General features: G+C 46.9%; 2 long non-coding RNA genes across 15 annotated transcripts in view; both read left to right on the plus strand.

Moving 5' to 3' along the window:
* Nucleotides 1-8403, plus strand: part of LOC107196543 — a 15283-nt gene extending 6880 nt beyond the window's left edge. For 12 of the 13 annotated variants that reach the window (XR_003043722.1, XR_003043726.1, XR_003043717.1 and 9 more), the window contains 2 exons: nucleotides 3927-5747; nucleotides 7984-8403. This is a non-coding gene — a long non-coding RNA (uncharacterized LOC107196543). The remainder of the gene's footprint in view (nucleotides 1-3926; nucleotides 5748-7983) is intronic. The other variant, XR_001517972.2, reaches the window with a different exon arrangement.
* Nucleotides 8404-9031: 628 nt separating this feature from the next.
* Nucleotides 9032-24785, plus strand: part of LOC107196544 — a 34885-nt gene continuing 19131 nt past the window's right edge. Inside the window, exon 1 of one of the 2 annotated variants that reach the window (XR_003043727.1) lies at nucleotides 9032-9876. This is a non-coding gene — a long non-coding RNA (uncharacterized LOC107196544). Of the gene's footprint in view, nucleotides 9877-11021; nucleotides 17027-24785 lie in introns of those variants that run through there. The other variant, XR_003043728.1, reaches the window with a different exon arrangement.

Here is a 24785-nt window from a genome sequence, read left to right on the forward strand (position 1 = left end):
GGGTGCCGACCCCGGCTGTGTGTGCATGGGGGGGCTGGGGGTGCCGACCCCGGCTGTGTGCGCGTGGGGGGCACGGGGGGTGCCAGGTGTGCCGACCAAACTCTTAAACATAGCAAGCGCTCGTCTGAAGTCTGCACTCGTGCTGAGTTATTTGATCGTCGGGGCGGCCTGTGTCCGGAGACCCGCCTCGCGTGGAGGGCGTCTCGGCACAGCAGGTTAGGCGTTTACGCGGCGGGACACAGGCAGGCAGGAGCCCCCCGGAGCCTGAACAGCTGGGCGCAGGGTCCGTGACCGCAGTCACTGCGCTGTGGGGCCGTTGCCGGGTCTGGGTCCAGCCTGGGCCAGGACATGTTTCCTCACCCGGGGCTGCTTGGCGGGCTGGGAGCCCCCGGGCCGCTGGCGGAGACGCACGGTCCTGAGCGCACGGTCCTGAGCGCACGCGACGCGCGGTGCTCCAGCTGCGCCCGCGGAGGCCTGAGCGGCGTGCCCGGGGCCTCGTCCCACTGCGGGACTCAGGAGCCCGGGTGTCCTCTGAATAACACATGTGGTGACAGCCCTGTCCCCCACCACGTCATCGAAAGAGCAGTTCGTTGTATATATGGTGCTTAGATTTCTCTCTTTTCCCCAAATCGGCTTTATCTCAATAGTATTTACTATAAAAGAACATGTAGGAGATAATGTATTCTCCATGGAAATTTATTTTCCGAGCTTACATCGTACAGTTAATTTAGAATCCAGAAGGCGCCACCTTGTGGCAAAAGTGTGCATTTCACAGGTATATATTTTTAAAGAAAAATTTAAAGCAGCTGTCTAAGAAATCCATTGGATAGCAAAACAAAAGATACTGATATTATATGCAAGTCACTTAATATGGTTTCTGAAATATGTAGTTTGATAGTAAATTTAGCAAATGTTATCTAGAGGAATTTGTTGAAAGTTCAAAAAGCCTAGAGTGAAACAAGCAAAAGATATTACATACAATAATGAATTTGTATTTAAAATGCTCGCTTCAGGGTTCTACTTGTCTCTTAGTACACTCAGTTTCCGCACTAATTTTAAAAAGGAAATGTAAAAAAAAAACGTAGAAAGTATATTCAATTGGACTTTTCTTGATATTCAATTATAACACAGCTTAAATTTTATTATATATTTTAATACATTTACACCTTTGCAGTTCATCTTAAATTTCTTTCTTATACTTGGCAATTTACTGAATTCTGTAGTTAATCCCCACATTTTCATGTCTGTCACAAAACCTTCCCCACTTAGCAGAATGTGGCAGTGAATTTGCACCTCTTAATGAGTACTCGTAAACTATACTGAGGTATCAGTGCCACAAGGCGTGGAGCCCCTTCCCCTCCCCTCCCTGGCCCCTTCCCCTTCCCCTTCCCTTCTGGCACTTTGAAAACTTACCGGAAGCTAGGAAGTTAATTCAGCATCTTCCGTCTGCCCGTCCAGTCCCCTGCCACTCACCTCCTCCGTTCCTGGTCTCCACCCTTCGTCTGCGTGGCGGCGGTGGGGGGTGGGGGCCTCCAGGCAGGCAGGGGTGCTGTGAGTCTCGGCAGGGACGTGTGGTCAGGCATCTGGAGTCTGCATGGCGGGGTCTAGGGGAAGAGGGCCGGCGGGTTGGCTTGAAAGGAGGGAAAAGGGAAACGCACAAGACCCTCTGTCTCTGGCTCCTGCGTCCCTTCCCGTTTCCACGTGCATTTCTCCCTCACGTCTCCAAGGGCGCGTGGCTTCTGTTTGGCGCTCTCTGCTTCTGTCTCTTGGCGTTTCTGGGTTGCCGGTGCTCCAGCTCCCAGCCTGGGATGCTCGAGGTGGAAGGGGAGCACGGGCAGCTCGGCACCCGGCGGTCCCTTGGGCCTCCGTGTCCCAGCTGGTTTACCCCACCCCCCTTTTCAGAGTCTTCGCTTTGTCTTATGCACGATGTCCACGGGTTCTGGTTGTATTTAATGGGAGACACAGCGAAAAGTAGACCTATTTTTTTTTTTTTTGAGCGGAAGTCTCAAATTACTTATCGTTTTCCAATTTACTTTTTATGAATCATGTTTGCTAATCTGTGGAAAGTTAGATTCAAAAGGGAAGGAAGTAATGAAACAGTGGAAGCTGGGAGACCAGTTGAAAGTTGCTTCAGCCGATCGATCGATTAAGACGGGCGTGACTTGCGTGAGGGCGGTGGCAGCGAAGCCTGTGTCTCTGCTTACATACCGTGTCTGCTCGGTAGCTGCTTAGTTTGCTCACCCAGCGTTTATTAATCGGGCACATACCAGTTGCTAGGGCCTGATCTGGGCATTGGGTATAGAGGGGTGAGCCTCATGAGTGTTACCCGGACTCTCAGGGATCGTCTTGTCTGATTTGGAAAGATGCATAATAAACAAGTAAACAAAGGGCTGAGTGACAGTTAGCACCTGAGGCAGCGCTGGAGCGAAGCAAGCACGAGGCCTGCCTGACGGCGTGGCCGAAGCTGCACGCTGACGTCAGACCTGAGCGGTGACAGGGAGCCGGCGTGTGAGGGTCTGGGGCTTCGGCGGCGGGAGGAGGGGGGCCTTGGATCAGATCAGACGCTGTGAAGAAGCAGCCGGGTCAGAGGGGAAGGTGACGCGGGGGCTCGGGCTTCGCGAGGTCGTGAGTAGGTCAGAACACGTGGCGAGGCGGGGTGGGTCCTGACGGGCCGTCGGGGGGGCTGTGACTGTCTCCAGTGCAGCCGCTGTCTCAGGCAGCGAGAGCCGCCAGCTGGGAAAGGGCGTCGCTCATTCAAGGTCACGCGGGCGCTTCGTTCTGCGGAGCGACGGGACTCCCTCGGGGACAGCGTGGAGCTCCCGAAAAGCTTGTCTGGTCTTTTTTGTTTGCACAAAACCTGTTTTTACCAGAATAGTGTTTTAATTGCCTTGTTTAGCAAGTATTTATTAAGTTACGTGCACAGCAGTCTGCGTTGCGACGTCTGAGCCCACGTGGCAGTGCTGGGGTTATCTACCTTTGCGCGTTGGCTGAGGGGAAGGCCAGACAGGTAACACCGGAAATACGTGTTGGCTGACGTGTGCACCAACGAGGAAGGTGCCGAGGGAAGCTAGTGTGAGAGCCAGAGAAGAACATCGGCGTGAATCGGAGCTGCGTTAATATACAGCTTGTTTTAAATGTTGGCTGCTTTAACTATGACGTGTTGTCACAGCAGCAACACGTTAAGGAATTTTTGGGAGAAGAAACAACTCGAAAAACAGAAAGGACTTTTGTGTGTTCTTCTACCTTTAGACTGTTAACCTGCACGGGCGGAGGCCACGGAGAGTGAATCTCTGAATCCCTCGTGCTTCTGCAGAGCCCGGCACGCACAGGTGCTGGGCAGAGGGCCGTCCGAAAGGTGAATGAATGGGCAGAAAATGACATGTTTAAACCGATGCTCCAAATACCAGCCACCATGGTTTCTGATCACGCATGTGCTCATTTCCAGTGGTGAATTCGTGTGTGTGTGTGTGTGTGAGAGAGAGACATTATACAAGTACTTACTGCCCTAAGTGACAACAAAAAAGTTAGAAAGCAGGTTCATCACGAGGGATCCTTTGTCTGCCCCGTCCGCTCTGGGCTGTTCCAGCCACTCCCTTCGTCTCTGTTCATTCCGACCTTCGGAGTTCAAGTTTGCTGGGAAGAATTAGGGATGGACGAACCGCCTGCTAAAAGCCACCTCGCTCCTCATAAACTGCAGGCTGGTCTGGTTCCGGAGTGTCTGTCAGGGTGGTTTCAGAACGGGGCTTCATTTTCCTACCGCGGAGGTGGACAGAGCGGGCAGAGCCATGTGGGATGGGGCGGAGAGGACGGGCCGGGAGGGACTAAGATGCTAACAGTAGTTTCCACTCACCTGGTGTCCGCAGCGCGCCTGACGCTGTCCTCTGCCCTTCATATTGTCTCCAAATGCTGTTCTTCTTTTTCTCCAGATGAGGAAGTCGAGTGTTCCAGTTCCCATCGCTTCTTCCAGACTGCATCAGAACCACCATTTATGCCGCTTCCGGATCAGGAAGGCAGACGGGGCTGGCTCGTCTCCTCCACAGAGCTGCGGCCTCGGCCGGAGGACTTGAAGGCTGAGACTGTGGTCATCTGAGGGCTCGTTTGCGCACAGGCCTGGTGCTCGATGTGACGGACTCGTGATATCTTCACGGGGACCGGTTGGCACTGCCTAGGAGCGCGGGGGATGGTTTCAGAGGTGAGTGTCGAGAACGAGAGCGAGCGAGCGAGCACGCGCAAGCATTTTCGTGACTAGCCTCGGAAGTCATGGCTGTGTTAAGCCACCTTCTATTCACTGAGTGACAGCGTGACCATGAGGAATGCCCAATTTCAAGAGGAGACGCTGACTTCTCTTTCTGACGGAATGGCAAGGTTCTGGAGAGAAATACTGACGTGACTGCTTTTGGAAGCTGCAGTTCACCGCACAGAGGCTTAGAGAGATGAAACAGCTCTCCCAGCCGGACAGCTGGTAAGTGGATTGACTTGCCTCTCATTTTGTGTGTTTGAGCTTTGAGCTCATCGCACTGTGCAAAGCGTCATGGGATCGGTAAAATCTTGGAAGAACTATTGCGACTAACTAAGCAAAGAAAGTTACGTGCACAACTTAAATGCAGAGTTTCGAATCTCACAGAAGGGCCTTGGGCTTCCCGATTTGCAGATCAGCGAGACAATAATGTGTCCCTTTTCCCAAAGCGTTCTAATGTCACCTATTCACTTTTTACTTTACTTTACAGGTGTTGTTTATGCACCTGTAACTCACCACCTCTCCCAGCACAGACTGGTCACTTGTTTTATTCAGGGCAGAATCTTTGTCTAATGTGATTCATCTTTCTACTCAGACGACACCTGTTACGAGAAGCTGGCTCACAGTAAACCCTCAATAAATGCTGGCCCATGAGTAAATACGAGTTTCTACTAGCACGGAATAGCAGAAAAGCGTAACTGTGTCATGTTGAACTGCTCCAGGACGCTTGGATTCTGGGTATTTTGAGGGCCAAGTCATGTAATTCAAGCAGAAGTGCTTTAAAATGGTGAACGTCAGAGGTGCTTTGTGGTGGGCACGGCAGTGGTGGGCCGAGTCCTAGGGTGCCCGTGAACCTGTGAGGAAGGGGATGCAGCCGTCTAACCTTGGCCTCTGACCTGTGGCGTAGACGGGTTTTCTAGGAATAACGATAAATCACGGTCACAAGATCAAAGTAAATATAACACGAATGTAGGCAGGTCTCTTTCTCAGTATGTGTCTGTCTGTCACCTTCCTTTCTTTCTTTCGTCTGTCATCTATATCTATTTGTAATTTTAACAACTCGTAACTGAAATCATGTTGTTTTTTAATATTCTATTTTGTTTTTACTTTTTATATCTTAGAGTGCTTTTCATGGAAGTACACGCAGATTTACCAGTTTTATATTGCCGTACAATTTTGTTGTGTGGCATTATATTGGAATAATTCAACGATAAATATATTGAAATAATTCCCTGTTCATGGACATTAGGTCGATCCCATATTTTTCTGTTTTCTGTTTTCACGCGGTCGATCCAGGGAAATCGTAGCATAGCAGGGTAAAGAAGGCTCGTGTTAATAAATGAAGGATTTCGAATTAATGGCTGGTTCGCGGTTCCGACTCTGCCGCTAGCTGGTTGTGTGATCTCGGGCAAGCGACTTGTCCTCTTCCAGCCTGCGTTTCCTCGTCCGTGAAACAGGCAGCGCCAGCAGCAGCCTTTCGCTGGTCGAAAAGAGCAAATGGTGTGGCTATGTAAGTGAAGCGCGCGGCGACATTCTCAGAACTGGGAATTGTGTTAAATTATTTTTCTTTTGTCCATCAGGTTTTTATTCAAATATGTTACACCTCAAAGTATGTCTCATTTTGGCCTCTTATTACATCTTATTACAAAGTCCAGCCCGATTACTAAGTTTTCAGAATAGCATTGCTTTTGAAATTAAAGCTTAAATTTCAAAAAAAACATATTTGCAAGAATGCATTTTGATTTCGCTGACTTTAACTAGCCACATACCTGGCATTATTTTTTAAAACTTCCTTCTGATTGTTCTCTTCAGCCATCTAATAACAATCATTGTTTCTTGATCCAGTCGCGTCTCACAAAATGTATTTTAACAATGCTATATCATCCTGATCCTGGAGAAAAGCTATAGTTTTCTTATATTTCCTTTTCGTAACAGATGCTCTTCCTTAAAGAAATAGTTTTAAAAAGCCTGAGTTTCTACTCAATGTAAAATGTTTCCAAGAAAAAAGATAAAGGACAACCTTAAAACTTCACAATTATACTGTAACCCTTGACTGTGTTTCCAGAAGCTGCGCAGGCTGAGTAAAATTATTCGGTTTGTAATGAGTTTTAGAGGAAATGAAGAGAATGGGGTATTGGAAATGAAGTATGTCTCTTAATTGAAAAGAGACTGTGATTGTTTCTTTCCAATTTAAATCAAATTATTATGACAGTGGTTTCAAGCAATTGGAAAGAGGAATTATTCTCTGGAAATAATGACTTCATTATATAATCTAAGAAACATAAGTTAAAAACCCCATTAGTTGTCTTTCTGCTGAAATAAATGATTTAAAAGTGAAATTGTCTTCATTGTTGTTCATCTGCAGAATTCATTTTTTCTCAAAACAACATATAAGCATTAGAAGACAGGTATCTTGTTCTTGACTAGGATGTTCCTTTGTGCCACGATGAGACAGAAGCCACCTAGGCAAAGAAAATGAAATGATGTGGGATATATAAATTAGGGTAAATAATGTTCATGATTTTAATCGATTTACTTGTATGGAAGTTTCAAGCAATTATTTTTGAAATTTACTATTTGAGATGAATTTGATTTAAACTTTCGGGAATATAATTTGCATTTCTATACTCTTCACACAAACACATACACAATCCCAGTACGTGAAAAAACACTGCATCGGACATAGGATGCCCCAGATGTCGATGCTGATGAAGGAAACGTGAAACAGGTTTTCTGCACATGCCGAGGGAAGGAATACTTTGAAGTATTTATTTTTTACCTTTTAGGGAAAATAATCTCCCCAAATTCCAATACTCACTAGCTCTTTAATAATGTAAAATGCTACCCAATTTTAAGCACAAGAACAAATACTAATTGTCCAAATCCAGATGTTAGAAATAATTACCAAAGCCTTCAGTCTTTTTCCTTTTCCCGTTTACTGGTACATGGACCAAGAAAGTCATTATTTAGGCAGAGCCCTTAAACTCTTGAGAGTCTCGTCTTGATTGGGTTTCCACATTTGGGAGGCTGGGAGATTTGGTAAAACAATGTAATAATACTTACCTCCCTGTCTGTATATCTTTCTGTTTATCTAGCTAGTATCTGTCTAGTCTCCCAGTCTCCCTGTCCGTCTCTCACTAACTTACCTCTAGTCTATAGACTGTCAGTTACGTTTCTTCTTCGTTTTTGTGTAATATTTGATGGATCGGACTTTTAGAATAGAGGCATTTGGAGCAAATGCTCATAGAATCACATTGTCTGTTCGCTCTTGGATAGTTTTAACCGTGTGAAAATTCTTGCTTGTTTTGAATCGAAACCTCTGCGGATCGGGCTCACTTTTCCTAACAAGCAGCAGACCCGGTCTGCCCTGAAGCACTGATGTCGTTCTCATAGACCTCCTGCCCTTTACCCTTTCATCTTCCACTCGGCCTCTCAGCCTTCACACTCAGCTCTGGGGCTTTGCATTCAGAACGTATCTCTAAACAAGAAATACTCGTACGTACAAATGTCTGTGTGCGCCTGCCTCCCCGGGTACTTTCTGAATTCTTAACCTTATCAACCACAAATCAGTATTATTATCCTTATTACCCACAGATCTTAGCTGCAGGCAATTCTTAAAGACGTCACCCATGTTCATACCGATGAGCAGAGCAAGGGAAGCAAAATAAATCAGAGTCTGTGAACCAGTCCGGTTAGAACAACCCCGTAAGCCTAATTCTGATCCCTTCTGTGTGCGCCTCCTGCAGATGCATCTTCTGAAGCTGCGCTTGCTTGACTCAGCGTCTCAGAGTCCTCGCCACTCCACGCTGCTTCAGGACCGAAGTACAGATGCCACGTTGAGGCCCTGCGGCCCTTTGACCCATCTCGCCAGCTTCATCTACAATTTTCTCCCGTCAGAAATTTTCGCAAGATGAAGCTGCCCGTTATTCCCCGGTGGGCGGTGTGCCGCGGGGTGCCCGGGCTGCCTGTGTCCGTTCTTGCCCTGCCACCTCCTCGCTGCGTAGCTTGGGTAAACGAGTCAGGCTCTCTGTGCCTCACTAAAGAAGGATGGCGATGGTGCCTGCTTCATAGGGTTATTAGGAGGAGCGTAAGCGTTCATATATGTAAAAGCACAGAAAATCGTGCGTGACGTGGAAAGAATTAAATACATGTCAGCAAAAGATGGCTATAGGGTAATTAGGAGGAGCGTAAGCGTTCATACATGTAAAAGCACAGAAAATCGTGCATGACATGTGGAAAGAATTAAATACATGTCAGCAAAAGATGGCAGATACGCCTCGTTTATTTTCACGTACCGTCACTTTTTTCCCTATAAAATCATTGCTTTTTTCTCTGTTTACATCCCCCCTTCCTTCAAGACACATTTCAGATACGGTCGCCTTCATCCTTCAGCGGCGTCTGCCCTGTGACGCTGTGGTTCTGTCTGCGTCATCCAGGCAGTGTTCGCTGAGGGTGACCACGTCACTTATTGTTCAAGCTGGGACTCATTCGATGGTGAAAATGAGTGTCGTCGATAATTACGTTGAGACAACGGGCAGAATTTGGAATCGATCTGGGCAAAGGGACAGACGGTTACCCTATGAATAGTGGAGCTTGAAGTATGAAATGTTATTATGGAATCAAAGCACATTTAATCTTTACATGCAAATCGTCATGGCGAATCTCCCATCAACTTCATTGCCACGAAATGAGGTTCACAAAACACACCTCGGTGGTCTCTGGCCATTCATTCCTAGAGCACTGCTGCTCATGTGTTTGGGCACAAACCCCTCCGCGTCCTCTGTCCAGAGACCTCGGTGGTCTCTGGCCATTCCTAGAGCACTGCTGCTCATGCGTTTGGGCACAAACCCCTCCGCGTCCTCTGTCCAGACTGCGTCGTGCGATCCTCACGCCTCCGCCTCCCTGACCGCAGGTCCTCGTGGGACAGCACCCCGCGTGGTACTCCCGCATCACCTGACGGCCCTGACGCCCCCTCATCCCACACGCACACCCGTCTGGCTTTGCAGAGGAGGACCTGCGCTCCCTGGTGTCACTCCTTCCCAAAACGTGTGTGCTGGGCCTTCGTAATGACCCGCAGTGCAGCGGAGGCCGTGCTGATGGCGCTGAGGCTTCCCGGCTGCGTGGTGGACAGGAGAGGCTCCTAAGTCAGGTTCCCGACGACCACCGTCTGAGCCCGTGCTCACCTGCGGGCACGTCTCGGCTCATTCTCTGCGTTGCTTTCATCCTGTGTCCTCCGACCAGGGGCAGCCCAAACCCCACTATTCGAGCCCCTCCAGAATTCTCAGTCCTCTTCATGCATCAAATGCTGCTGCCTAGAAAGAGACAAGCGTTAAGAAAAAAGAAACAACAGGCCGAGAATGGAGTCACCTGCGCTGAGCCCCACGTTAGCAAACCAAGGCTTAGTACCTACCTGATTGCAGCGTCAGCCTCTCCCAGGAACGAGCCTCCAGCCCATCAGTCCCCAAGTCCTGGTCGACACTAGGAGGTCATCTGCCCCGTAGACCCCCGCCGGCCCCCTAGGGAAGGTGACCGGGCTCGAAACGATCCGCTCTTTGCTGGAATAACATCCTCGCTTTGCCTCCATTGTGTCCGGCCCTTGGAGCTCCTTTCTGTACGCGAGATGAGATGCTGCCCGATCCGTGAGTCGTTGAATGAAGCCAATTAGATCTTCAGATTTATTTGGTTCAGTCGTGATTTTTAATATAAGTTTCTTCCATACCCAAGTTTCTCGCCACCCCACTCTGGTTTAGCCTCTTGTAGGATGATTGACAATAGGAAAACTCCTCCTGTGGGAACTGTGCCCCAGTCCTCAAGGACGTGGTCCAGTTCTGGTCTTTTCCAGGTGGAGTAGCTCGGCATCGGAATATTTCCCTAAAACTGAAATATTTGGCCTCATTCATCACCCCCCGTTACACAGAGTCTGCTGTGTTGTATTTGCATTTCCGTGACTACGTTCCGTGTCCTTAACGAGATTCTGTATCCCTTGGGAGCAGACACTTCCTTTGCCTAGCAAAGTTCCTGACACAGACGGTGTTCGGTGAAAGTCTGCGGTTGATAAGTGTGAGGGGACAAGGTCATACGAAACACTCCTAATTTATGAAATACCCATTCTTTACTCACGTGCTATTTCCTGCTTTCAGACAGTACGTGCAGAGAGCAGCCTCCGCGAGTCTCGGGGTCCTCCTGGCAGGGCCGTGAGGCCTGCTGGTCTGCTCAGGCCGTCTGGCCCGTGCCACTTACGCTGGAGTGTGGCTTTTCCCTGGGACAAGTTAGTCCTGTGTCCTTGGCAACCAGCGCAGGCGGCCCACACCTTGGCGAAGAGGATTTTTGAGGAAGTGAAATTTAAATAAAAGACACGTGTCACAGAATCCCCAGTACTGACGCTGGGCTTGTGGTGACTCGTGCCAGGAAACGTCCCCACCAGCATCATCTTTTTCTGAACAGATCTGTCAGTAGGACTTCAGTGGCCTGTTCTGTTTAATACAGAAACATTTCTCTCAAGTACAGATTTTCTTCTTTTCAGCTCTAATAGTTTTCACGTAATGATGTATCTTTGTCAACCGACACTTTCTGTGTGAGCTCCCTTAGCAAACATGACACAAGACAGGGAGAGCCTTACTCCCCTCTGCGGTGGTTGTCACTGTCACTCAGGCAGACCCGGTGTCAGCAGCCGCGTCAACAGACACCGTCACCCGTACTGAACAGTCAACCCCAGGCGTGTCACAGCTCTGCCATGGCACTTTCAATTATATTTGAAGTTTCTTCCCATATGTCTTTGTCTCTTACAGCAAACATGACACGAGACAGGGAGAGCCTTACTCCCCTCTGCGGTGGTTGTCACTGTCACTCAGGCAGACCCGGTGTCAGCAGCCGCGTCAACAGACACCGTCACCCGTACTTAACAGTCATCCCCAGGCGTGTCACAGCTCTGCCATGGCACTTTCAATTATATTTGAAGTTTCTTCCCATATGTCTTTGTCTCTTTTGATTGTAAAGTCTAATGAGGGTAGGGAGTTCTGGTTGGCACATAATAAATATTATTGAATTTAAGTGAAAATTTCAAGATATCATAGAAAAGGGGTCTAGGAATACTCAAAATGAAAATATATTTCTCCTTTGTGTGTGCGTGTGTGTGCGTGTGCGTGTGTGTACGTGCGCACACATGCACGTGTATTTCTATTCAACAAATAGCAAACGAATTTTAAATAATACAGAATAATAGAGCCTTGCTACAACCTAACTTTTAATATCATGAAATTTTTAAGATTTTAGTCTTCATCTGAAGGGCTGTAATAGTCAGAATTACTTAGATTGTGTTATTGCCCCTGAGTGTCTGTTATATCATTAGCTCTAAAGAAACGTCTTAGCTTACGGTATAGGGAATGCCTAAGTCCCAAACTGGAGAACATTGAATATTTTCTGTGTGTTCTTCTTGTTCTCTTTTGTTAGCATCTTTCTTAATCGGAAGCAATCAATATAAGCAAAAGAACCTCAGTGTTATTGAGTGTAGTTGTCAGTTTTGAACTGAATTTCTAGAGGAGATACTAAAAGTGTGCATAGCTGATAAATCGTACGCAGTAAGCGACGTGAATGAACACACACAGTGAGCATAGGCTCATATCAGCAGCCTCTTAGCCATTGCTGGGGATGGCGGGCAGAAGCGCTTACCCGTCAGTGTCCCCAGTTGTAAAGTGAAAGGCTTGGACTAGGCTTACTCATTTTTCAGAATGCTGGTGTGCTAGATGCTAGTGCCAGAAACGCAAAGGTGAGCAAGACGAGGGGACGTGCCTGTCTTCTGGTGACTGGGGAGACCTGGGTGAATTTCAAGTTCTTTGCCCTCTAAGATCTCAGACGCACGGCGTGATGGTATAGGTTAAGTGAGATGGATAATAAAACAGTATTCCGCATTTGCTTTTTACTCAGAAGCACAGTTTACTGATGTTTGTATAGTTAAAATTTTCATTGGAATACAGTTTTAATGCTTGAATCGGGATAAACATATTGTCGCTATTTTGTGTAGTCATTGGCTCTTGACTTTAAATAACAGAAAATTGGTCAATGTATTGACCGCTCGTAGACTGGGGCTTTGTCAGACAGATGCACTGTAATGACCGCAGGGTCCCGTAAGAGAGTTCGCTTTGCACATCGACGCTTGCTCAGGGCTAGATTGGCATTATTTGCTGTGGCTTTGCAGACCACTTGGTAGAGGGGACAGCGCATTTGTCTATTGATTTGAATGTTGTGCAGAGGGAACAACCAATTAAGAAATATGAGTTATTTAGCCCACTTACAACGAACAATGGATGATGAATGAGGACAAAGAAATAATCAGACAGTCACTGTCTTAGTAAATTTGCCCCAACGAGGTTTTGGGGATTGACCAGGATGACCTAGAGACACTCAGAGGAAGATAATGATTTTGAATCCATATTATAAATGACTCCAGGATTGCAGGCGTGTTATACTTCTACCATGTGAAGAAATGTGTGATAAAGTCAACAGTAAAACAGGTACCTATTTACAGATTGGAATAACATAGTATTCCTCTGCGTAACAGGAGTGATGTTTTCATGGTAATAAACCAATGTGGATTTTTTTTAAATTTTTTGCCAGTAGTTTTATGGTTTCCACGTGAGGAGCCTAATAGCTCAGATGATGCCGTTTATCCTTCAGTGGAGTGAAAATACCTTTTCTATGGTCGAGGCTGGGAACTGGGGTTGAATGTCTTCTGGGAGGAGGAAGATATAATGGAGGAGAAGGCTTAGCTAGAGAAAAAGCAGAAGCTTCTTTCCTGAACCTATGGATTCGGGAAGGAGAAGAGGGGTGGGCGAAGGGGTCAGGTTTCCATGCGCTCGATTTCCTCCTCGTGGGAACCAAGCCCAGTGTACGTGTGCAAGACTCTGGCCACGCCGTCGGGTCTCGTGGGGGAAGCAAGCTTGGGGAGGCTGCGGAACCGAGGGAGGATCTCATAGGTGGCCTCTCCAAGATGGCAGGGGGACAACGAGCATGGCGGAGGGGGTTGGCTAGTAGACGGCATGGAGCAGCATTCTTGGCTGCACAGGAAGGCACAGAGTGCCAAGGGCTTGAGAAATTTCCTTATCCTCTCTGGTGAGAGGGTGTGGAGGGCTGATGGTTGTCACTGGACCATCAGAGCTGACACAGAGAGGTCTCTGTGAGGGACCTCACGACCAGAGCCACAGATCTAAGAGCACAGACTCATGGTGGAGCCATCATGGCGCTTCGATAGACTCACCACATAATAGTAGGCACGTGTTCAGGAATCAGATCAGACCAGTCCCATCACAGCGGAAACTACAGAGGATCTGGAGGACACAGAGACGCAAGATCACCCTCTGCCACAATGCCACGAGCCTCTTGTGTGCCCAGACGCTGTATGGGGTAGAGCCAGGACGGAGGGCCGTTCCAGTGACCGCCGTAAGATAAACCACGCAGACGCTTACTGATCTGGAGCCGCGATGTATTCAGCTCATGGATTTTGTCATCAGATTTGAAGAAGGCGTGGCGAGGGTGATTTTTCTGCACCACATGATGTGTGAAGCCTTATCTAGGGACAGTCACTGGCTGAGAGTGACTCGATGCCTGGGGCTGGAATCACTGGGAGGGGTCTTCGCTCACCAGTCTGGTGGCTGACGGTGGCTGTTGGTGAAGACCTCAGCTGGGGCTGCCAGCAGGAACACCTGTGCATGGCCTTACACGTGGCCTGGTTTTCCAAACATGGAAGCCTCAGAGTGGTTGGCCTTGTGTACATGGTGGCCCGGAGTCCTACAAGCATCTCAGTGGACAAGATAGAAGGGAGGGTGGCCAGGTCATGTTGCAGATGAGCAAGTGGGGTGGGAGATATTGTTATGGCATCTTTGGAAAATATGGAAGAATCCCTGGAAGATATTTAGAGTTGTACGGTAAAAAGAGACTAGCTAAACCCTAAGTAACAGGCGATGCTAACTGGGTAGCTCAAAGTTTTGTTGCTCAGTGGAGTGTGCGCTTCGTGGAGATTGGATTTGTTTTCTTTTTCACGTGTTGTCGTCACGGATATTTATTTTGTAGTCCTACTGTGTTAGCCTAGCTGATTGGGGTTTAAGTTTGAAACCACTGTGTTCTCTGTGAATGACATTTTACTAGCTAGCCCGTGTCTCCAGGGCCTGATCCCAATTTCAGCTGTCTGAGAACAAACATTTCTCTCTTGACCTATCGTCAGTCTTCTGAGAACCTCCAAATGATGGTTGCCTACTTCTTGGGGTGCTCAGAAGCTCTTCACCTTCACCTTAAATACCTGTCTCTGATGCCTTGGAGAATACATGTCTCTTCCAATTGTGAACAAAGTCTTCAGTGTAAATGGTACTTTTACTCACTTTTAAAAATTATATCTTTCCTTATTAGTCCTCACGTCCCTCTGCTCCAGTCCCAGGTGAATTTCATGTATGCCATCCTGTCCATTTACTAAATTAGACTTTCTAATCCCCCCGCCTCCAACATGTTGAAAGAAATCTACGCAGACATGGCCAGAAACACAGAGAAGCATAAACATATTTATTAAGACTGGAGAAATATATGCCTGTTATCGAGTGACCAAAATGAGGCGCCATGCACAGAAATGTCCCCTTGTAAGGGGTTTGGGATGGAGTGGCATTCAAATGAGAACGCACCTGTGATACAGATGGATGCACGTTCCCTGACTGAGAGGTGGTTCCTGCTCCTGAACGCGTAGGCAAGGCGAGAGAACCAGACGTGCCCCCAAGGAGAGCCAAAGGTGACCCCTTGGGGCCAGCGGGAAGGGAAGCCCGGAAGCTGGCTGCCTCTCTGGCCATTTCGCCTGAGCCAGGAGACTGTCCAAAGATGGAATTTTAAACGGCATAGTAATCTTAGGGTCTATGTGCCATTTAATGATTTGCTATTTTTAATGTTAATGTTAAATGTTTATGTGTTTAATTTCGTGGCAAATGTAAATAGAATGTGTCCTGTGTGCTTTAGTTATTTCTACAGTTTCTGGGAGGGGGCAGGATTTCACGGAAGGCTATTATTGGTGATGTAGTTGAAAGGGCTTTAGACAGAAGATTATGTTTTGGTCACAATTTTGCTATTAAATAAGAAGTTATTCTTTTTTTGGTGACTTTATGTTCCTCATGTTAAACATTATAAAGATACGTTAGATAAAATAATTGCAAAGTTTCCATCCAGTGTTATGAATCTAGCTAGTTCCTCTTATTTGAAGGAGGTAAAGAAGAAAAATAAAGAGTCTATAGTTTAGTTTTACATGAAACGATTCTTGTGTGTATCTCCTTGGTCACACCTGACATTTAGGAGATTTTGACTGTTTCTTGTCTATGTAACTTTAAATAGGTTCTGTAGACTCTTGACAAAATAACTGAAGTATTTTTCATTATAAAGGTGGAAAAATTTTTCTGTACAATAACAGCAATTTACATAAATTTAGAAATACCACAAATGAATAAATGTGAAATCAAATTGCTCTTGAGGCATATGAGCTAAATTTGATTTTGTTGTATGATACAAATGCTTCATTTGTATTCATGTGGAAGAATAGAAAAACCCGGCCGAGATAGAATACTTTGGGGAGAAAATAGTCAATTTAACTGCACTAACTAAGAGAGATGACAGATATGTGTGAAAAAGAAAAGAAAAACGCACCTTCCTGTGATAACTGCTGTGAAAGGTAATATTCCTGTTTTAGAAAAAGCTAAATATTTAGCTTTATTCAGATTGAAAGTATATTATCTTAAATTGTGGCTTGACTATTTTGCGATATTTTATTACTTTTGAGATTTTACATAATAAATTACATCAACCATTAGCTGAGCATAGTTGAAGCACATTATTTTGAAAACCACAAAAGCAAAATAATCATTTTCATAGGGTTAAGACTATGGATTTGCAATATTTTTCTTTTTTAGCTAGAATTCCCACCCCCCAAAGAACATCGTAGGTGAAACTGCAGTTTGTGACAGATTTAAAAATTGACTAGGATGGAGCTGGTGGCCCTGAGGGACTGCCCTTTTTTTTCACCCGACAAGGCTCCTTATGTACCCCAGAGCCCTGGGCATTGGAAGAGCAGCTTGAAAATCAATACGTTACTGTAGAAAGTAATTCCATGTTAGTATTTACATGACCACATTAACTTACTACACCATGACCGATATTTGAGAAGGACGTTATTTATTGGACTTTCTCCTTTTACATATAAAAGTCAGATGATTGTTTTCTTACTAATAGATATTAAATTTTATGTCTCAAAGAGAGTGGCGTATGAAAGAGAGGAAGTCTAGTTTAAAATAGTGTTCCGACCACCTAGAAATAATTAAGTCAACTGGGGAGTTTATGTGTGAGAAATCAATGAGTCTCCTCGAGCAAATGAAATAAGGTATTGCTCCCAAGTTTGTTCGGATTGCTACATTAAAATGCTGGCTAGAGCCAGATGTTTGTGAAAAACAGCACTGTTGATTTATCAGAATAGTAAAAAATATATTTTACTTTGGGTTATTTTCATTGAATCTCCTCGCTTTTGAAAGATTTTGAATGATCGGAGTGTCAGATCTGGGTGTTAATGAGCGGCTCAGACTTTCTCGGGTGAGGTTGGCAGTGGCTGCCAATCTCTCCTGTGTTCTGTGGCATTTTTAGGATGCGTTTGTCTTGTAGGATGTTTGCCACTGAGCATCTTCTGGAGGAGGAGGCCGATAAATACCTGAGTGCTGGGACACAGCGGCTGGGCTGATGGAGGCCTTTGCTGGCGTCTCCACTAACAAAAGCAGACAGGTGTGTGGTTTACCTGCTCTCCTGCCTTCCTCAGTCTTCTGTCACCTGTGGCCATAAACACTGCGCTGCCTCCTCCGAACATGTCATCACAGATTCCCCTGACCGTTTTCTTAGCTCTATTCCAGTGTCAGCAAATCAAGAGAAGTTATTTCCGAAACCCCATGAAACCATAACCGTGTCTTCATGGGGAACCTTCATGTCCTTGAGTCGGAACTGGGTTATCTGTTCGGGACACTGGGCGAAGACCCGGTCCCCAGGTTAGCTTGTGTTTTTCCAGAAAGGGGGAAGCGGCCGCACCAGCTAAGCAGCCGTGATTTTGCCCTCGGCGATGGATGTCACGCTGGATGTCCCTCATCTCAGAAAACCGTGGAGGTAGCTGACGCTGCGGAGATGGCCGCGGCCCCCGAGGAGGTCTCAGTGCTCTCCCTGTGCGCCGGAGCTGGGACCGCGCTGGGCTGGGCTGGGCTGGCCATCCGGGGGAAGCTGGCCTGGTGGCCCCCTTGGGGGCTGCGGGCCGCGTGGGAGGCGGCGCTGTGCGACAACTGGACCGCCTGGGCTCGCGTCTCTCTCTGTCGCTAGGAGAGGGGCCTTGGGCCAGCTCCTGCCTTTATCTGTCCCTCAGCTCCGTGTCTGAGAGGTGACGGCAGCCGTCACCGCGGAGTCGCCAGCCCTGAGCGAGTTTAATGCAGGTCGCGCGCTGCGAGCCCGGCACGCGCCAACACTCGCTGTCACCGGTGGGCGGGACCCCGCTCTGTCTGCTGCGTGCGCCTGGGCTCGCGGCCTGAACCCAGAGTAGTAATGCGGGGGTGGGGGGGGCGTCTCCCAGTAGTCGTCTGCGCCATCGATGCGTGTGTGTGCACGTGTGTGCGCGCGTGTGCCTGTGTGTGTATGTGTGTGCATGTGTGCCTATGTGTCTGTGTGCGTGTGTGCCTGTCTGTGTGTGTGCGCGTGCGTGTGTCCGTATGTGTGTGCACGTGTATGCGTGTGTGCGCATGTGTGTGTGCGCGTGTGTGCCTGCGTGCGTGTGTCCGTATGTGTCTGTGTGTGTGCACGTGTATGTCTGTGTGCGTGCGTGTGCATATGTGCGCGTGTGTCTGTGTGTGTGCGCGTGCGTGCGTGTGTCCATGTGTTTGTGTGAGTGCAGGTGTGCGTGTGTCTGTGTGTGTGCGTGTGTCTGTGTGTGTGCACGTGCATGCGTGTGTGCGCATGTGTGCGCAAATGTGTGTCTGTGTGCGTGCGTGTGCATGTGTGCGTGTGACTGTGTGTGTGCGCGTGCGTGCATGTGTCCGTGTGTGTGCGTGCAGGTGTGCGTGTGTCTGTGTGCGTGTGTGTCTATGTGTGTGCGTGCGTGTGCACGTGCATGTGTGTGTCTGTATGTGTGTGCGCGTGCTGCTTTTGAAAGGGAGGATGCTCGTGTGTGTCTGTATGTGTGTGCGTGCGTGTGCACGTGCATGTGTCTGCGCGTTTGTGTGCGTGTGTCTCTGTGCACGTGCGTGCGTGTGTCCGTGTGTGTTTGTGTGCGCGTGTGTGCACGTGCATGTGTGTCTGCGCATGTGTGTGCGCATGTCTGTATGTGTGTGCGCGTGTCTGTGTTTGTGCGCGTGTGTGCGCGTGCTGCTTTTGAAAGGGAGGATGCTGAGCAGGAGGCCGGTGGCCCCGCGTGCTTAGCGCCGGCCGTCGCGGGCTCTGGGCGGGGACGGAGGAGGTGCAGGCGGGGCGGTGGCTGCAAGCCGAGGACCGTCGCAAGCGGAGCGGCTGCGCAGCGCTGCGGCGGCGCTTCCGCGGCCCGCGTACTGATTTTCCATCCCGAACCCGCGTCACCCCGGTCTGCGCGCCCTTCCAACGCTGGGCACTCAAAAATGGGCCCATTAGCGGGCGCACGGCCGGCTCGGAGAACCCGAGGGTGGGCGCTTTTCCAGGCCCGTCCCCCCAGCAGGCTCCAGGCCGGTCCCCAGAAGCGAGGTGTTCTGTGCCTGGGCATGGCCGGCTGCGGCAGCGCCAGTGCAGACAGCCCCCCTCGATCTCGGCTGAGTGGCTGGTCCCCATCTGCCCAGTCCTGGAGAGGGGAGGAGGGTCCTTGCTGGTGGCTGGCGGGACCTACTACGGTCAGCGGCTGGGGAACGCCGCGCAGACCCCTCCCGCGTGCCCGGGAACGGCCGTGTCCGCGCGGAGGCAGGGCGCTGGTTCCCATCTCCCAAGCCTGCCGCAGCGAGCGTAAGTCTCGGTGGCGGATGGCTGGTCCCCATCTGCCCAGTCCTGGAGAGGGGAGGAGGGTCCTTGCTGGTGGCTGGCGGGACCTACTACGGTCAGCGGCTGGGGAACGCCGCGCAGACCCCTCCCGCGTGCCCGGGAACGGCCGTGTCCGCGCGGAGGCAGGGCGCTGGTTCCCATCTCCCAAGCCTGCCGCAGCGAGCGTAAGTCTCGGTGGCGGACTGACCCCAGGACCCCGTCAGAGACGCGGGGCCGCCACCGCCTTCACAAATCAGGACCCGCTGGGCTCTCCTTCTTAGCAGTTGTCGGGCGCGCTGGGGAACCCTGAATCAGCGAACCCGGAATCTGCCCGGAGGAGGTGGGGGTGAGTGCCCGTGAGCCTCTGGTCACAGCACTGTCACTAGCCAGTCAATCCGTAACCCTGTTCTATGTGTTTCTGTTTTCCTGTGCGTCGTTGACTCGTGGACGGTGGACTCACAGCCAACAGCACTGTCACTGTGTCGCTGTGGAGGAGGCTCGCCCGCATGCGTTTCCTCCACGAGACACGTCGCAGCCTTCTCATGCCTGGGGACATGTTGACAGCACTTCAGTGCTATGCTGGGGACCCAGTTAAGACAGCGAAATCACCAAAAAGCGTAATAATGTGACAGACGAGCTGCTAAATATACTTGAAAAGGACACTTGTTTAAAAGGACACTGTTTATACCATCAGAACTAAAGCGAGAAGACAAAGTGTCGCCTTGTCTGACTTCAGCTGGCGATGTGCTTGGCTGACAGTTTCTGCCCACTTGCACATTCAGGAATTACCACAAATATTCATCTGGGGTTACACATAAATCTTAGCAAGCGGGCAAGTTTGCAATACAGAATCTGCAAATAGTGAGCGTTGGCTAAATTCTTCGGGCCGGGTCATATTGATGGGTACAAAGTTATTTTTGATTCATGAAGCTTTTTTGATTCAAAACACGCCCACCGCTTGAGTGGAGCATTAGAATGGCTTTGGCTCCTGTTTTTACCATGGGCATGAAAACTGTATGCAGACATTCCTGTGCGGGCTGAAACCTGCCACGCTTTAAAAGAAATTAAATCCCAATTCCCAAACTTAAATTACAACCCCCCCCCCCCAACTTTAATAAACCTTGTCTATGGTATGACGTGGAATTGGGAAAGAGGCTTGTCCCCTTTCCCTGCAATGCACTGGCCTGGTGGCCTCTGCAGGCAGCAGCCTTCGCTCAGAGCCCACCGGTGGCTGGTCTGGGAGGCTCTCCTGCTTCCTCCAGGCACAGGAAATTGAGGGCAGGTGTGTAGGGCGACTGCTTTCTGGGTGATTGCGAGCACCCCTTGGAATGCCCCAGAATAAGGGGGGACGTTTGTGGGGTGACATTTTTGGAAATCAAGTTTGTGGAGAATGTTATGATAATTTAAACTTTAAAAGGAAACGTGACTTTGTTTTGTAGGCCTAGGAATTGATGGTTACTCCGATTATAAAATTCTGATTAAAATATTATGGAAATCTGTGCTATAAAATATCATTTATTGAATACCTACTGTGTACTGTGCATACTATAAGCTATTTTACATGTGTTATTTTATATAATAATAGGAATTGCTACTTCCATTTTATAGCCGAAGAAATGTAAGGTAGAGAAATTAATAAATGTGCTTAAGCTAGAAAGTTAAACTAAATTGAAAGCTGGATCTATCTGACCTCAAATTCCATACTCTTTACAGTTTACTGCATTTCTTCAAATATTTATGTTGCAGAGGGATCGAGTGGAGGTTTGGAGAGGGAAGAATATTTGGAAAGTTGGTATGATGTGGGAGAAATATAGACATACTGTGATAATCCTCCACAATCCCCTCCATTCCAAGGAAAGTATTCTTTCTAGTGCCACATGGTGGTAATTAATATCCATCAGCCTCTGAAAATAGTACACAAAGGAGACTGAATGTCATGAAAATGATATTACTGATCTTTTGAGAAAACTTGAGCACTTAAAAATTTAAAAAAAAAATTTTTATTGAGGTCTAATTGACATACAACATTTTATTAGTTTCAAGTGTACAACGTAATGATCTGATATTTGTTTGTATTGCAGAATGATCACCACAGTAGTCCAGTGAACGTGTGTAATGATACATAGTTAATACAAGTTTTTTTCCCCTGGTGATGAGGACTTTAAAGATGTACTCACCCAGCTGCAGTACAATATCATTAACTGTAGTCACCACGCTGTATGTTATATGGAGTACCTTTTTTTTTTTTTTTTGAGTCCAAAAGAAAGTTTATTAGAAAAGGGGTAACACTCCACAGAGTGCGGTCTCCCCTCAGAGGCAGAAAGAGGGACAGTAAAGACACTGAGAGGGACTCTGAGTGTCCAGGGATGGAATACCTTTTAATGAAGACTTCACATTTTAAAAAGACACTTAAATTTTAAAACTTACCAAATTTATTCTTTAGCTCATTGAGTTTTAGAAAAATAATTTTAATTTTAGTCCACCCAATATATAAACATTGTTAAAAATCAAGCAGTTCATAAGCTTATGACAGAGTCCCGCCATTTTCTACCCCCTCCTCACCATCCCAGACCCCCTCCCCACTGGGGGAGCCGCAGTGTACTTCCTTACCTGTCTTCCGTAATTTCCTCCACACGTCCAAAGCCGCTTCTCCTGCTACTCTTTATTCATTTTAGATCTCTATTGGCTTCTGTTACTGTAGTTAAGGATGACTTGCATAAGACTTCCCATTCCCAGTGCCTCTCATCGTAGCTGTATCCTTATTTCTGGAATTTTAGTATTACATTGGTCGATTCAAATCTTTCTTAAAACCAGATAATTTTTTGTTCATAATTTATATAATACTTTATTACTTTTTTCTTCTGAAATTTCATGATTTAGGTATTAGATCATCCATTTTTCTCTTCTTTTCCCTAATGATTGCCTTCTCTTTGTTTTCGTTTTTTTGTTTTTTGTTTTTTGGGTTTTTTTGAGGTATGTCTTCCTCTGGATCTTCAAAGACACTAATTTGGTTTTTGATAATATTCTTTATTTCAATTACACTATTGAAATTTCTGTAAAGGTATCTAGTTCTTTTTTTAACTCCCAGAAATATCGTTTTGCATGTAGTTAAATCACAGGTGCTTTATTATCACTTTTGGCCTGTATATCTGGTCTCGTAATTTCAATGTTCTACTTTCTTCTTTATCGTATTTTTAACACTTATTTGGCTGCACCTCAGGTAGATTGTTCTTTCGCTTTTCACCCCCCGCCGGGGCTGCGGGGTGTCTTAGAGGCCAGACTCTACTCGCAGAGTTGGGGAGTAGTCGATGCTGCCACGGTCTTTCTTCTTCACATCTACTAATTTTTGTTTGTGTGCTAGACATTCTGAGATATGTTTTGGAAAGTCTGACTTTTTTGTTCTTCTTTTCGAAGTGTTAGGTTTCGAGCTGGCAGGCAGGTCAATTACTAGTGGATCATCTTTATTCTTTGGAGTTTATTTTTAAGCTTTATCAACTTTATTAAGGATCTAGGGTAGACCTTAGCTAAAATAGCCCTATTCCTTTGAGATGGCCTTTCTACGAGGTGTCACCTGAATCTCTGGGTTGTTTAGAGAGATCTTTCCACTCCAGCTGGTCAGAATTTCTGTTTTCAAGCAGTTTATAACCAACAGAATACCTGCATTATTGTTCAAATCCTTAGCAGACTCTACTTGAGTTTCCTTTGTGCATCCACAACTTTAGGATGTAGCCAAAGTATTATACGATCCACATGTAGATTTGTGAGATTTTTTTCTGTGCGGCTTCCTTGTCTACAGTATCCAGTTTCATGAACTTTAGCCTCCTAAGCAGCTCCAAACTTTGGTCTCTACCTTCTCTACTCAGTGATACTGCTGTGATCCGTGTGACTCCATCTCCCTCCACTGCAGTCTGGAAAATTTTCCTGGGCAGAAACTTTGGGAAATTATGGGGCTTACCTTATGTGTTTCCTCTCTTTCAGGGATCAGAGTTCAGCGCTGTCTTTTGATCGAGATCTGAAAATATTGTTTTATATGTTTCGCTCAGTGTTACAGTCATTTACCATGGGAAGAGTAGTCTGGTATGAGTTACTTTATTATGTTTGAAATCAGAAATTCTCCCACCGTGAATGTGATAGCGTCACTTGACTCTTTCAAAGGCATTTTCAAATGCAACATGTCTGGTCCAGTTATGCAAGTCAGAAACTTAGACGTCAGGAACTTAGACGTCATCTTCGACACCTCCTTCCTCCTCTTCTCCTTCGTCCAGCGACGCATCGAGGTCACTGAATATCTTACATTTATACTTCTTTCCATCCTCACTCCTCACCTATTGGACCGAGCTGTCACGTTGAAATGGCCTCCCGACCGACGCACGTCACTCTCGCCTCCTCTCCCAGTCTGTTTTCACGGCAGCGCCATCGATCTCGTGTAAACGCACACCGGGTCATTTCGCCCCCTCCCCGCCTCCTGGTTCAAGTCCTTTAGTGACTTGCCATTGGCTGTGTGATGTGGGTAAAACTTTACATGGCCTTGTGGTCTCTACTGGTCTGTTTCCGACCTGTTTTTCTAGCTTCATTGAGGATCCCACTCACCTTATCCTCTTCACTTTATCCCATGAGACTTTGCTCTTGCTGTTCCCTTTCCAGGAACTGTGTCCTTTCATTTATTCAATTAGTTAACTTCCTCTCACCTTTTAGGTTTAAGTCCAGTTCTCTCTTCTTTAGGGAAAATTGCTTGATCTCTAACTAGGTTCAATTCTTCAATTAATATGCTCAAATAAATTCATATCTATCAGCTGAAGTTTCGTGTGTGTGATATCTTTTGATTAATGTCTTTATCCTTTACTAGAGTAAATGTCATGAAAACTATTTTGTTGATAATTTTACTGCCCATACTTCACAATAGAGATGAATAACATAACAAAGAGAGGTGAAGGAGACGTGATCAAGCAACGAGGGTCGGTTGAATAAGCTAATCTCCTGGTCAAAGCAAATGATATGATACCCATGGATCCATCACTGCCCATCCTTGTTATCACTATGAGAATCATAGGCATAATTTCCATTAGGAATATAAAGTTCATATCTATATTAGTGACGGAACTGTCACAATACCAATTTCGAAATTGAGTGAAAATCTCTTTTCTGTGAATTCTGCTTATAACAAATTGTAAATGAATATTTAACGTTTTACTGCTGTTTCTAGAATATAAATACTATCATCCCAAAGGTATGTGTAAAAAGTGCTTCTAAGATCACGCATGTGTGAAATATACACATAAAGTGAGAAATGTCAAAAGTTCTAAGCAACGTTCACATTCTGTGGTTTTATGACACTTACATTAACTTATGCTAGTATGCTTGTATGGCAGGCACTATTCTAGGTATTTTGCAAGTACTAACTTATTTCATTATCTAGTCCACATTATGAGGTAGATATTATTATTATCTCTATTTTATAGATGAAGAAACAGAGAAACATATACATTAAATAATTGCATCATGTTTGACGTGCACTCAGGATTCAAACTCC

This window comes from Pteropus alecto, unplaced genomic scaffold (assembly GCF_000325575.1).
Source record: "Pteropus alecto unplaced genomic scaffold, ASM32557v1 scaffold87, whole genome shotgun sequence".
Classification (NCBI taxonomy): domain Eukaryota; kingdom Metazoa; phylum Chordata; class Mammalia; order Chiroptera; family Pteropodidae; genus Pteropus; species Pteropus alecto.